Raw genomic sequence first — 11,330 nt, forward strand, 5'->3', positions numbered from 1 at the left:
TGAGGTTGCTGTGAGCTAGGCTGATGCCACGGCACTCACTCTAGCCAGGGCAACAGAGTGAGAATGTCTCAAAAAAAAAAAAAAATCATTCGTTGCAGGAACTGGAGGTTGCAGTGAGCTATGATGATGCCATTGCACTCCAGCCTGGGTGACAGAGTGAGACCCTGTCTCAAAAAAAAAAAAAAAGAAAGAAAGAAAAGGCCGGGCTTGGTGGTTCACGCCTGTAGTCCCAGCTACTTGGGAGGCTGAGAAGGGAGGATCTCTTGAGGCCAGGATTTTGAGACTAGCCTGGGCAACACAGCAATATCCTGTCTACAAAAAATTTTTAAATTAGTCGGGTGGGGTGGCTCACGCCTGTTATGCCAGCACTCTGGGAGGCCGAGGCGGGAGGATCACTTGAGCTCAGAAGTTTGAGATCAACCTGAGCAAGAGTGAGACCCTGTCTCTACTAAAAACAGAAAACTTAGCCAGGCATGGTGGCGCCTGTAGTCCCAGCTACTTGGGAGGCTGAGGCAGGAGGATCACTGGAGCCCAGGAGTCGGAGGCTACACTGAGCTCTGATGATGCCACTGCACTCTACCCAGGGCGACACAGCAAGACTCTGTCTCAAAAAAAAAAAAAAAAAAATTGAGCGCCTACTCTGTACGAGGCTCACATACACCAGTGAATAAGTTAGACACAGATCCTGCCCTCCTGGGGCTCATGGCTGTAGCGCGGGGACACAGGTGGCCCAAACAGCCCCCTGAGAGGCCTCACCTGCTAAAAGCCACCCCCATCTTGTCCTTCATGTGTTACCCTGTTGGTCTACTTGGCTATGTCACCTGAAATTATGGTGTATCTTAAAGCCCTGCTTGCTGTGTCTTCCAAATGCATGGTCGCTCTCCAAGGCCTTTGTCTTCATCACAGCTGTCACCCCAGGGCCTAGAACTGTGCCTGGGACATAATAGCTTGCATGGGCGACAAGGCCGTAGGATGCCCATTCCAGGCTCTGCAGGGAAGTAGCCTGATGGGTGACCAGGGTTGAAGGAGAGTGTGACTTCAGGCTGGGAAAGGTGACATTGGAGCTGAGACTCCGCTGTGGGAAGGACTGTGTCCCCCCAAAGGATATGTTCAAGTACTACCCTCTGGTACCTGCGAAAGGGACCTTATTTGGAAACGAGGTCTTTGCAGGTGGGCTCAGGTCACAAGGAGGCTGCGCCGGGGTCAGGTGTTCTCGTACCAGACGGGATCTGGACACGCACAGAGCCACGCGGAGGGAAGAAAGCTGAGTGAAGACAAGGCAGGGAGTGGCCCGATGCAGCCACAGCCAGGCTTTGCTGGGAGCCCCCAGAAGCCAGGAGAGACGAGGGTCCTCCCCGGGAACCTTTGGCAGGAGCACGGCTGCGCGGACGCCTTGATTTTGCACCTCTGCCCTCCAGAAAGGGGAAAGATTGCGTTTCTGTCGTTTGAAGCCCCCAGTTTGTGGTGCTTTCCCACAGCAGCCCTGGCAAACTCACAAAGATCCAAGGGATGATTAGAAAAGTGCCCTGTGGGTGTCCCAGGGAAGGGCATTCTAGGCTGGGGGAACAGCCTGTGCAAAGGCCCTGAGGCGGAGCGGGCAGCTGGCGGAGCTGCAAGGGGTGTGAGTGGGTGAGGGGTGGGAAGTGAGTTGGGAGGGGTCTCGGGGGCGGGGCAGGGGAGATGGCATGGACCTGTGGTGACTGGAGGAACAGTTGACGCCAACATGCCCTGGGTCCCCGTGGCTGTGACTTCCTAGCTGCTCCCATCTCTTCCGGCAGCCCGCTGCCCCCCCTCACCCAGCCCTGACTCCGGCCACAGCCCAGCTCCCGGGGGTCAAGGCGGGGTCCGGGTGCGTAGGGAACAGCCGGGTGGCAGCTAGACAGCGCGGCCCAGCCTCCTCCGCCTCATTAGCCAGGCGGCTACTTCCGGCATCTGAGCAGCTGAGCACCTCCCCGGGCATCCCCCCAACACCCCTTGGCCCACGCCAGGCCGTCTGTTCCCCATGGTTCCCCCAGGCCTGGCTCAGCCGGGACCGGGCTGTGGATCCGCCTCTGCTAAATAAACACCCGTGCGGGCCGCTCCTGCCCTCCCCGGGCGCACGAGAATTTGAGGCAACACGTGCGGAGCCCGAGCGCCCGCTTGCTTAGCGCCGGAGACGACGCATGGGGATCGGGAGAGTTTGTATTTGCAGATGTGATTAGTTAAGATGAGGTCACGACGGATTCGGATGGGCCCCGATCCAATGACTGGTGTCCTTACACGACAGAAATGTGGACGCAGAGACGCAGGGAGACGGCCGTGTGACAACAGAGGCAGAGATTGGAGTGCTAGGTCTACGAGCCAAGGGACACCAAGGATTGCCAGCAGCCACCAGCAGGGCAGGGAAAGATCTTCCCCCGGAGCCTCGGGAGGCAGCCGGGCCCTGCTGACACCTTCATCTTGGACGTCTGGGCGCCGGAACCACGAGAGAATCAGTCTCTCTTGTTTCCAGCCACCAGTTTGTGGTGCGTGGCGACGGCAGCCCTGGCAGCTTCCTACAAGACTCGAATGAGGGCCGATGTGTCCTTGAGAAAATTTTAAACGTAGGACCAGAGCGGGGCGGACGAGTAGGGTTTCTGCAGTGTCGTTTGAAACACTGAAAAAAACTGGAACTAACCGAAGTGTCCACCAACAGGGGATCGGACAAGTGAACGGCAGTCCGTGTGCGTTGTGAGATGCGGGGAGATCGTGGGTGTGGCCGGGGAGAGGTGGCTGCAATGCAGTCACGCGGGGTGGGGGGTGACAATGGAACTAACCGCGGTGTCCATCCGTTGGGGATCAGTGAAATAAACCGTGATCCGTACCTGTCGTGGAATTGTGGAACGCAGGGACATTCGCACGTCCCCACAGAGACAGTCAGCTGAGACCTAGGGGTGTGTGTGTGTGTGTGTGTGTGTGTGTATTTGGGGGGAACAGAACTAACCTCGGTGTCCGTCCGTTGGGGGGCACTCAGCTAAGCTGTGATCTGTGGTTATTGTGAAGAGATCCGTGTCTGCGGCGGGAAAGACGGCCGAGATGCCTTTATACGGGGGGGAAAAAAATCAAGGTTGCCAAACAATTGCAGATGGCGCGAGCCTCCCCAAGGCAAAATAAAACGAAATGCCAAACCGAATTCTAGCGTCGGGTGGACACGTGTTCGTGCGCCGACGCCCAGAAGACGTCTGGGAATTCACACACCGCCCGGGGCGGCCCCGGTGAGCGTGGGGATGTTGCTGCGGCTGAGAGTGTGGTCACACCACGAGAAAACGGAGGGAACCCTGGACTCTGGGAGCTCAGCAGCCTTCGCCTCCTGCCCCCGGCTTGGGGACACGGGAGGACGGCGGACTGGACGGGGTCCTCCCACTGGAATTGTCCTTAATCCGGACCTGGGCATTGCAGGAAACGTAATCTTCTCTCACTGCAAACTCCCTCCCGGGGCTGTTTTTCTAGGTCATTCTTTCCCGAGCTCTTGCCCCCAGACAGCACACGGAGAGGCTGTGTCCTGGGAGGCGATAAGAGCGCCAGAACGGCCGACAGGTCCTTGACTTGAGGCTCCATCTCGCACCTCTGGCGACTTCCTGCCTTAAACCTGTCCTGGGTTCTCTGGCCAGCGCCAGGCCCCTGTCCCGGCCTGCGCTCCTCCCTGGGGTCAGGGAACTGTACCCTCACCCGGAGTGGGGTCTAGAGCCTCAGCAGCCTGCTTCGGAGGGGTCAGGGCCCTGAAAGGGGGTCTCTTCCAGCCCCCAAAACACACACTCCCTGCAGGAACAGAGGTGTTTGGTTTTCCCTCTGCTGGAGAGAACTTCATGACCCTAGAATAAAATTTCAAGTCTTACAGGCGGCTCACAGACCCTGCCTCACCTGGCCCCTCCCCTCTGCCCTCTGTCCCCCTCCTCTCCGGCCACAGGGGCCTCCTCGCTGTGCCCCCAACATGCCAGGCGTGGTCCGGCCCCAGGGCCTTTGCACGGGCTGTGCCTGCCACCTGGGACACCTTCCCCACACGGCTCTCTCCCTCACTTCATTTTGGTCTCACCTCAAATGTCACTTCCCTGCTTGCTCTAAGTCCCCACCCCACTCTTTCTGAAATGCCATTTGAACTCGTTGAATGCGAGTATTTCTTCCCGGACCGTGCAAATAATGACATTCAAAGCCCTTTCCCACCTCCCTGGCCTAATCCTGGCCACCGTGAGCTCCCTCCCCTCAGCGGGAGACCCTCACGCACCCTTGCTCCCTGCTGCCCCAGGGCCTTTGCACGAGCCCTCCTTTGAACAGATTCTCAACAACCCTGCACCAAGCTGTGCTGTGCTGCTCACATCTGGTTGGAGGGGCCACTCTGGCAGCTCAGAGTCGAGGCGTCCGACATCACGGACCTCTGTAGGGAGACGGTCGTTCCCTTCTCGGCCACCACTGAATCCCTCCTGTCAGGGGCAGGGGAAACTCTTGGGGTGGAGCGCAGTGATCCTTGCACCCAGATAGCCCTAGGACACTTGCTAATTTAAAAAAAAAAAAAAAAAACAGAGTAAGGACAGAGTCCTGGCAGTTCCTCCATCTAGAACTTAAAACACGCTTGTGTTTTTGCTGGACCTATTTTTATCATTACCTCCCAAGAGACCACAAAGCTGGTTTCCCCTCGTTCATGGATGCAGTCGGTCAATCAGTCAGTCACCAAACATAGACAAGTGTGCCAAGCATTTCCCAGGGGCCGGGGACACAGCGGCACATAAGACAAAGAGCCCAGCTTTCTACGCAAAGACAGATGCTAAACAAGGTGAATACAGACACCCCGTCCCGCTGCAGGTGGCAATTAGCAGAGAAAAATAAATCCAGGGAGGGGTGTCGGTGAGTCTCTAGGGACTTACAGTTGTGTAATTTACTCAGGAAGCGTGTAAGACTCACAGGATATGAGGAAAGAGGGCACAGCCAGGAGGCCATGGGGGCCCTGTGGGCTTAGAGATGAAAATGAACTTTTTCTTTTATTTTTTTAGAGACAGCGTCTCCCTCTGTCGCCCAGGCTGGAGTGCAATGGCGTCATCACAGCTCACTGCAGCCTCCACACCACGCCTGGCTCATTTTTCTATCTTTGGTAGAGACGGGGTCTTGAACTCCTGACTCAAGTGATCCTCCTGCCTCAGCCTCCCAAGTAGCTGGGACTATAGGCGCACACTACGCCTGGCTCATTTTTCTATCTTTGGTAGAGACGGGGTCTTGAACTCCTGACTCAAGTGATCCTCCTGCCTCAGCCTCCCAAAGTGCTGGGATTACAGGTGCCCGGTTGAAATTTTTTGAATGAGTTATTTTTTTTTTTTCAAGTTTGAAAGAATGCTTTGAAAAGTGGTTCCCGTAGGACACAGATAAGGACAAAATCAGGAAGTTCTCAAGTAACTGAAGGTCAGGAATCGCTCAGTCACGGCTACCGAATCGCGGCAGCAGAAGTACCGGCAGGAGACCTCAGTTCTGATGCGCTGTGTGACCTCCGGTGAGAAATGCACCCTCTCTGGACCTCGCCTGTCAGAGCCCAGGCACGAGAACCCTCCGGGGCGCCTGCAGAGCTCTGGCTCTATAATTACTCCCAGGCTGAGAGGACAGCTGATCCCCGTGCAGCCGGCGGGGGCCACGCGAGCTGTGACCTAGTTTCTCAACCCTCACCTCTCCCCGCGGCTTGGCCCGATCATCTTCTCTGCGGGGTGCTGAGAAGGGTTGTGGGGGAGGAAACTGCAGCTGGACTAAAGCCTCTAACGTTGCCCCGAAAAGCTTGGGAGGAAGGGCTGGTGGGACCATGGGTTCCGCCTATTGGACCCCATTCATCCACTGTGTGGTCCGAGGGAACTGCATCGGCCTCTCTGGTCTTTCTTCTCGGACACTCACTGCCCGGGAGGCTGGCGGGCACGCAGGAGGGTCGCATGGGGGGAGGTATTCCGGGGGCTCTAGCCCAGATGCCCGAGTACCCCCTCGATTCTGCCACTGTCGGGCGAGGAAGAGGCTGGGTGCCCTGAGCAGGCGGGTGACCCTCTCTGGGCCTGTGACCTCACCCCAGAGCCCTGTCCTCACGTAAGGTGGGGCGAGGAGGCCGGGCCCCCGGTTTCTGATTAGGGTGGGGTGTCTGGATCCCAGTCTTGCTTCTGTGGTGGAGTTTTAAGGCATTCGGCCCATTTCCGGGTCATTTGTGCAAAGACTTGAAGGAGGTGAGCAAGTCGGCCCCTTGGGAGGGGACCGCGGGGGCAGGCCCTGGGGCAGGACCCTGCTGGACCGGAGGGGCTGACTTTCATTCTCTACATTTCTCTGCCCTTCCCTTCGCCTCAGCCTGTGGCCCTGGGAGAGGTGACACTGCAGGGCTGGCTCTCTCTGTCACCCCCCTCCCAGGGACCTGCCTGGGGCATCTCCTCCTGCGTCCCAGGACACAAATACCATCTGTTCACTGACGCCTCTTCCCGGTGCGACTCAGCCACCACGTGTCCCCTGAGCGCCAGCCCTGGGGACCCAGCCACATCCCTGACCTCTCCCGGGACAACCCGCCGTGTCCCGGCCTCACCCCCAGAGGCCACACGGGCGAAGCCCCGCTCCACCCTCCCTCTCGCTCGGCCAGAATCCTCACCCACAGCCCGGCCAGTCTGTCACCTGGCGCCATCGGCTCGACCTCCAAACACATCCCGGGACCCACGCCCCAGCAGACAAGGGTCGCTCCTCCTGCTTCTGGCCTCACGGTTCCCACCGCAGAATGGGACGGGGGCGGGGGGCTGTGTGAGGGCCCCGGAGGCCCCATGTCCTTGGGGGACAGAACCGCCCCCAAGCAGGAGCCCCTGCCCTAGCGGGTGCGGTGCAGGGCAGGCATCCCACAGGTGCCCCAGGAGGAAACAGAATGACTCAGCCTGTTATAGACGGGGAAACAGATGCCCAGAGAGGGCAAGCAACGTGCCCAGGGACACACAGTACTCAAGCAGCAGCTGCAGGACTCATCCCCACGACCACACACTCCGTGCTCCTCCCACGGCTCTCCCAGGGACAGGGGGCCCCTATCCTCCATGGGACCCAGGCGCCTGTCCCATGCCAGCCTGGCAGAGCCGCGAGGCCCCCAGGAGCTGCCCTGGCTGAGTGAGGCTCCCTGCTCTCATGTCGCTTCGTGGCCCCATCGCAAAAGCATCGGGGCCAGGGAGCCCGAGGGCAGCTCAGCAGATGTTCGGGTGACGCAGGTGGGGACTGGGGAGCCCCTGGGGTGGCTGCGTGGCCACTGCCACCAGAGCAAAGTCCTCACGGACGTGGATTGAGCATTTGCGGAATCCCAGGGCCTGTGCTAAGCATGTCACAGACCAGACCCCCCCGAACTCCTCAGCTGTCCTGCGGGACTGGGCCCTCTACCGCCCCCACTTTCCAGATGGGGAAACTGAGGCTCGGAGATAAAAGAGAGACTTGCCCAAGCCACTACCCAATGTTTATCGAGCACTTCCTCTATGCCGGGTCCTGGGATTTGTTCATTCATTTGTTCATTCCTCTCTCTTCCCTGAGCCGGGAACACAACAGGGGACAGAGACGTGCAGACAATCCCTGTCCTTAAGGAGCTTGCTGCGGCGCAGTGACACACGATGGAACAAGCATATGGCGCGTCGAAGCTGGGCACAGTGGTGGCGCCTGTAGTCCCAGCGATTCGGGAGGCTGAGGCAGGAGGATCGCTTGAGCCCAGCAGTTGGAGGCTGCAGTGAGCTGTGCTGACGCCACTGCACTCCAGCCTGGGCGACAGAGCGAGACCCTGTCTCTAAAAAAAAAAAAATTGAAAAAAAGCATATGGTGTATCAGTTGCTAATAAATGCTAAGGCAGGAGGAGACAGCTGTGTCCCTGGGTGATGTCACCTCCTCAGCTCTGTGCCTCGCCATTCACAGGCGTGAAGCTGGAGCTGGGGCTGGTGGCTGAGGACATTCCTACCTCCCCTCCCCACCAAGGGGCGCACCCCACAAAAGCCAGGCTGCCCATCTGTCCCCATGGGGCCCTGCTCAGGCCCTGGCCTCGGGCAGCGTCCGCGGCTTGGCCGTGGGGGCCGGGGGACGCAGTATCGACCCCTGTGGACAGACCACGCCCGTTTCAAGGACAGAGGCTCATTACCATGCACGACGAGCCGCGGCACAGGCTGCAGAGGCCTGTGGCAGGGGGGCCGGGCCGGGCGGCAGGGATGGCAGCCTTGGGGGTTTGGAGCAGGAGTGGGGGGCCTGGCCTGAGGAGGCGGGGACAGCCCGTGGGCAGACACCCCGATATCAGATCACACCCCAGGACTCGAGTTCGCCTTCTAAACCGCAGCACGTCCAGGTCCTGGGCTGGCACTGGGGGGCGGAAGGGGGAGTCCATATAGACTGCGACACCCCAACCCGCGCGCGGTGCGTTTGCCCCAGTCCAAGTCTCCCATTCAATGCTTTGCATATTCACGGTTGTGCAACCATCACCGCTGATTCCAGAATATTCCATCATCCCCACGAGCAGCCCTGTCTGCATCAGCAGTCACTCCCCACCCCCTCCCCAGCCCCAGGCGACCACGAATCCACGTCCGTCTCTGTGGCTCTGCCTGTTCTGGATGTTTCATATAAACGGAGTCTCACACTGTGTGTCCTTCTGTGTCTGGCGTCTCTCACTGAGTAGGGCGTTGAGGGGACAAACGGACGAGAATCATGCAAACAAATGAGGGAAGTGGTCGTCTGGGAAAGGGCTGAGGGGTCTGTCCCTGTCTGTTGCTTTGCTCCACGTGGCTGGGGACCCAGACAGTGCGCAGGAACCCGCCAGGCGAGGCGCAGGGAACAGCGTTGCAGGTGGAGGGAACCGCCCGGGCAAGGGAGGCTGGGGGCCAGGTGTGTCTGAGTTTGGGGGGTAGGCGTTGGGGTTGGCAAGCGTAAAACCACACAGGGAACTGACTCCACAGTGAGGTGTTTGGACTTGAATCTACGAGCACTGGGGAGCCACGGAGGATGCTGAGAGAGAGCATGACATGACCTGAGTTGCAGTTTGAAGACGTGTCCAGCTCCATGTGGTGTGACCCCGGGTCACCCCACCTCACCTGAGCCTGGAAAGCCTTGTCTCCTGCCTAGACCTTGACCTTGACCAGCAGGACTCCGGTAGTCCCCTCTCCAAGCCCCTCCCTGCCACCACGCACAGCTGGGAGCGCCAAGGGCTCAGTGACACCCGGTGAACTCGGCACAGACTCAGAGGGGGCGGAATCGCAGACCTAGCGCCTGTCCCACTCCGGAGCCAGGACAAGGACTCCCGGGTCTCCACCTGAGCCTGCCACTGACCGCCTTGGGCAGAGATACTAACTCTCTGAGCCTCAGTTTCCACTTTTGCACAAGGGACTTGGGGGACGCCTGACCGCCTCCCGGGGCTGCCGTGAGGAGCAGGAGAGAAGCCAGCCGGGAAGGTGCTTCCTGAACTAGCACCTTCGGGACACGTCTCCATTGGGTGCCAACTGGGGTCAGGCCCTGTCCTGCTCCCGGCCAAGTCTTCACCTCATTGATTCACTCATTCATTCATCCAGCAAGCGTTTAATGGGCGCCGGCTGTGTGCCAGGCGCTGTTCTTGTTCTTAAGGGAAATAGCCATGAACAAAACAGACAAAATCCTGGCCACTCTGTCTACGGGGGTTTTGAACTACGGCCTCGCGACAGACGTCCCCGTCCTAATCCCTGGGACCTGTGGACATGTCACCTGATGTGGCAGAAGGGGCTCTGCAGATGGAATTAGGTTAAGGACGTTGAGACGGGAGGTCACCCTGGATGACCCGGGGGCCCAGCGTCAGTGCAGGGTCCTCCCACGAGGGGGCAGGAGGGTCGGAGGCAGAGAGGTTGGAAGATGCTGCGCGGCTGGCTCTGGAGGGGGAGGAAGGGCCCCGAGCCGAGGGACGCGGGTGGCTGCTAGACGCCGGGAAGGGTGGGAGACGGTTCTCCCCTGGAGCCCCAGCAGGGACCGGCCCTGCCACGCCTTGATTTTAGTCCAGCAAGGCCTGTGTCAGATTTCTGACCCCAGAACTGTGAGATGACGAGTGTGTGGTTCTAGGGTGGTGGCCGTTACGGCAGCGAGAGGAAGCCCGGACGAGGCCGTGAAGCCCGAGGGGGCACGGGTGTCCTGGAGGTGCACCTGCTTCCCGGGGCTCCGGACGTGGGAGGCGCCGCGCTGCCCACGGGGCCCGACACCTGCCTTCGCCCGCAGTGCAGGCACCTGTCTAGGGGATCCCCTGAACACGGACCCTCACGGCGGGACCCGGGAAGCTGAGGCCCCTCTTCCCCACGCCCCGAGCTGTCCTTCGATGTGATCTTGGACGAATTTGCCAGGAAACTCTTAGCCCAAGCGGGAGGCGGAGTGCGGCTGGGGGTCCCTCCCCTCGAACAGAGGCAGCTCCCTCCCTGCGCCCCTGGCCGAGCCCCAGCCCTTTCTGTCCACCTGCTTGGTTCTGAGCAGAGCTTTCTCCCCTGCGCCGGCCCCCGCCAAGGTTACGCTGGACACATCCTCCCTCCGGCCACTCTCCGGGCAGGGGGTGCTGACGTGGTTCCTCCTGGAAGCAGCAGCTGGACCTACGGGGGGCCAGGGAGACAGAAGCTTGGCAGCTGGCCCCTCTGTCCCCAGGCCCCCCACCACAATTGGGGCGACACACTGCAGGTCCCCCAGGACTGGTGCAATCTATGTCCTAGATCTGGGCCCTCCCGGGGCTTCATCCATGAAATTCATTAAGCCCTAATTAGCTTCCATCTGCTGTTCCTCCCTGTCAACCCCTCTGAGGGCTGGGGGCCTCTCAACCCACTTTCCTTGCCAGCCTGGGCATGGGGGCTACAGACTGCCCTCTGAAGGCAGGGCCTCCAGATCTGGTACCGCTTTTGGAGCACCCACTGTGTATCCTGGCTGCTTCACCCACTAGCTCAGCCCTGAGGGTGGGGATAATGAAGCTTATTCTGGAGAAAAGGAGACTGAGGGTCAGAGTGGGCCCCAGCTCACCTGTCATTGTCAGCTGGAGAAAATCAGCATTTGAACCTAGGTCAGATGCCAGCTCCTACTCACAAAATCCCAGCTCCCTCCTGGAGGCTGGAGGGCACTCCTCCGAGGCCCAGGATTGACATGTGGTGGTGGGCGGCTCGCTGGGGCCCCCCTGGGACAAGTTTGCCAGGAGAGCTGTCTGAGAGGCTCACTACCTGGTGACTAGGTGGTGACTCAGGGGTGCCCGGGAATGACAGCATGGTGGGAAGAGACATCAAACTGCCGCTTCAGACCTGCTTTCTGTTCCCACTCAGCAAGGCACCTTCAGATCCCGGGCTTAGGCTGGGGGTGACAGCCATGGCCACCCCCATTGTGCA

Source organism: Propithecus coquereli, unplaced genomic scaffold, assembly GCF_000956105.1.
Source record: "Propithecus coquereli isolate 6110/MARCELLA unplaced genomic scaffold, Pcoq_1.0 Scaffold232, whole genome shotgun sequence".
In the NCBI taxonomy this organism is placed as follows: domain Eukaryota; kingdom Metazoa; phylum Chordata; class Mammalia; order Primates; family Indriidae; genus Propithecus; species Propithecus coquereli.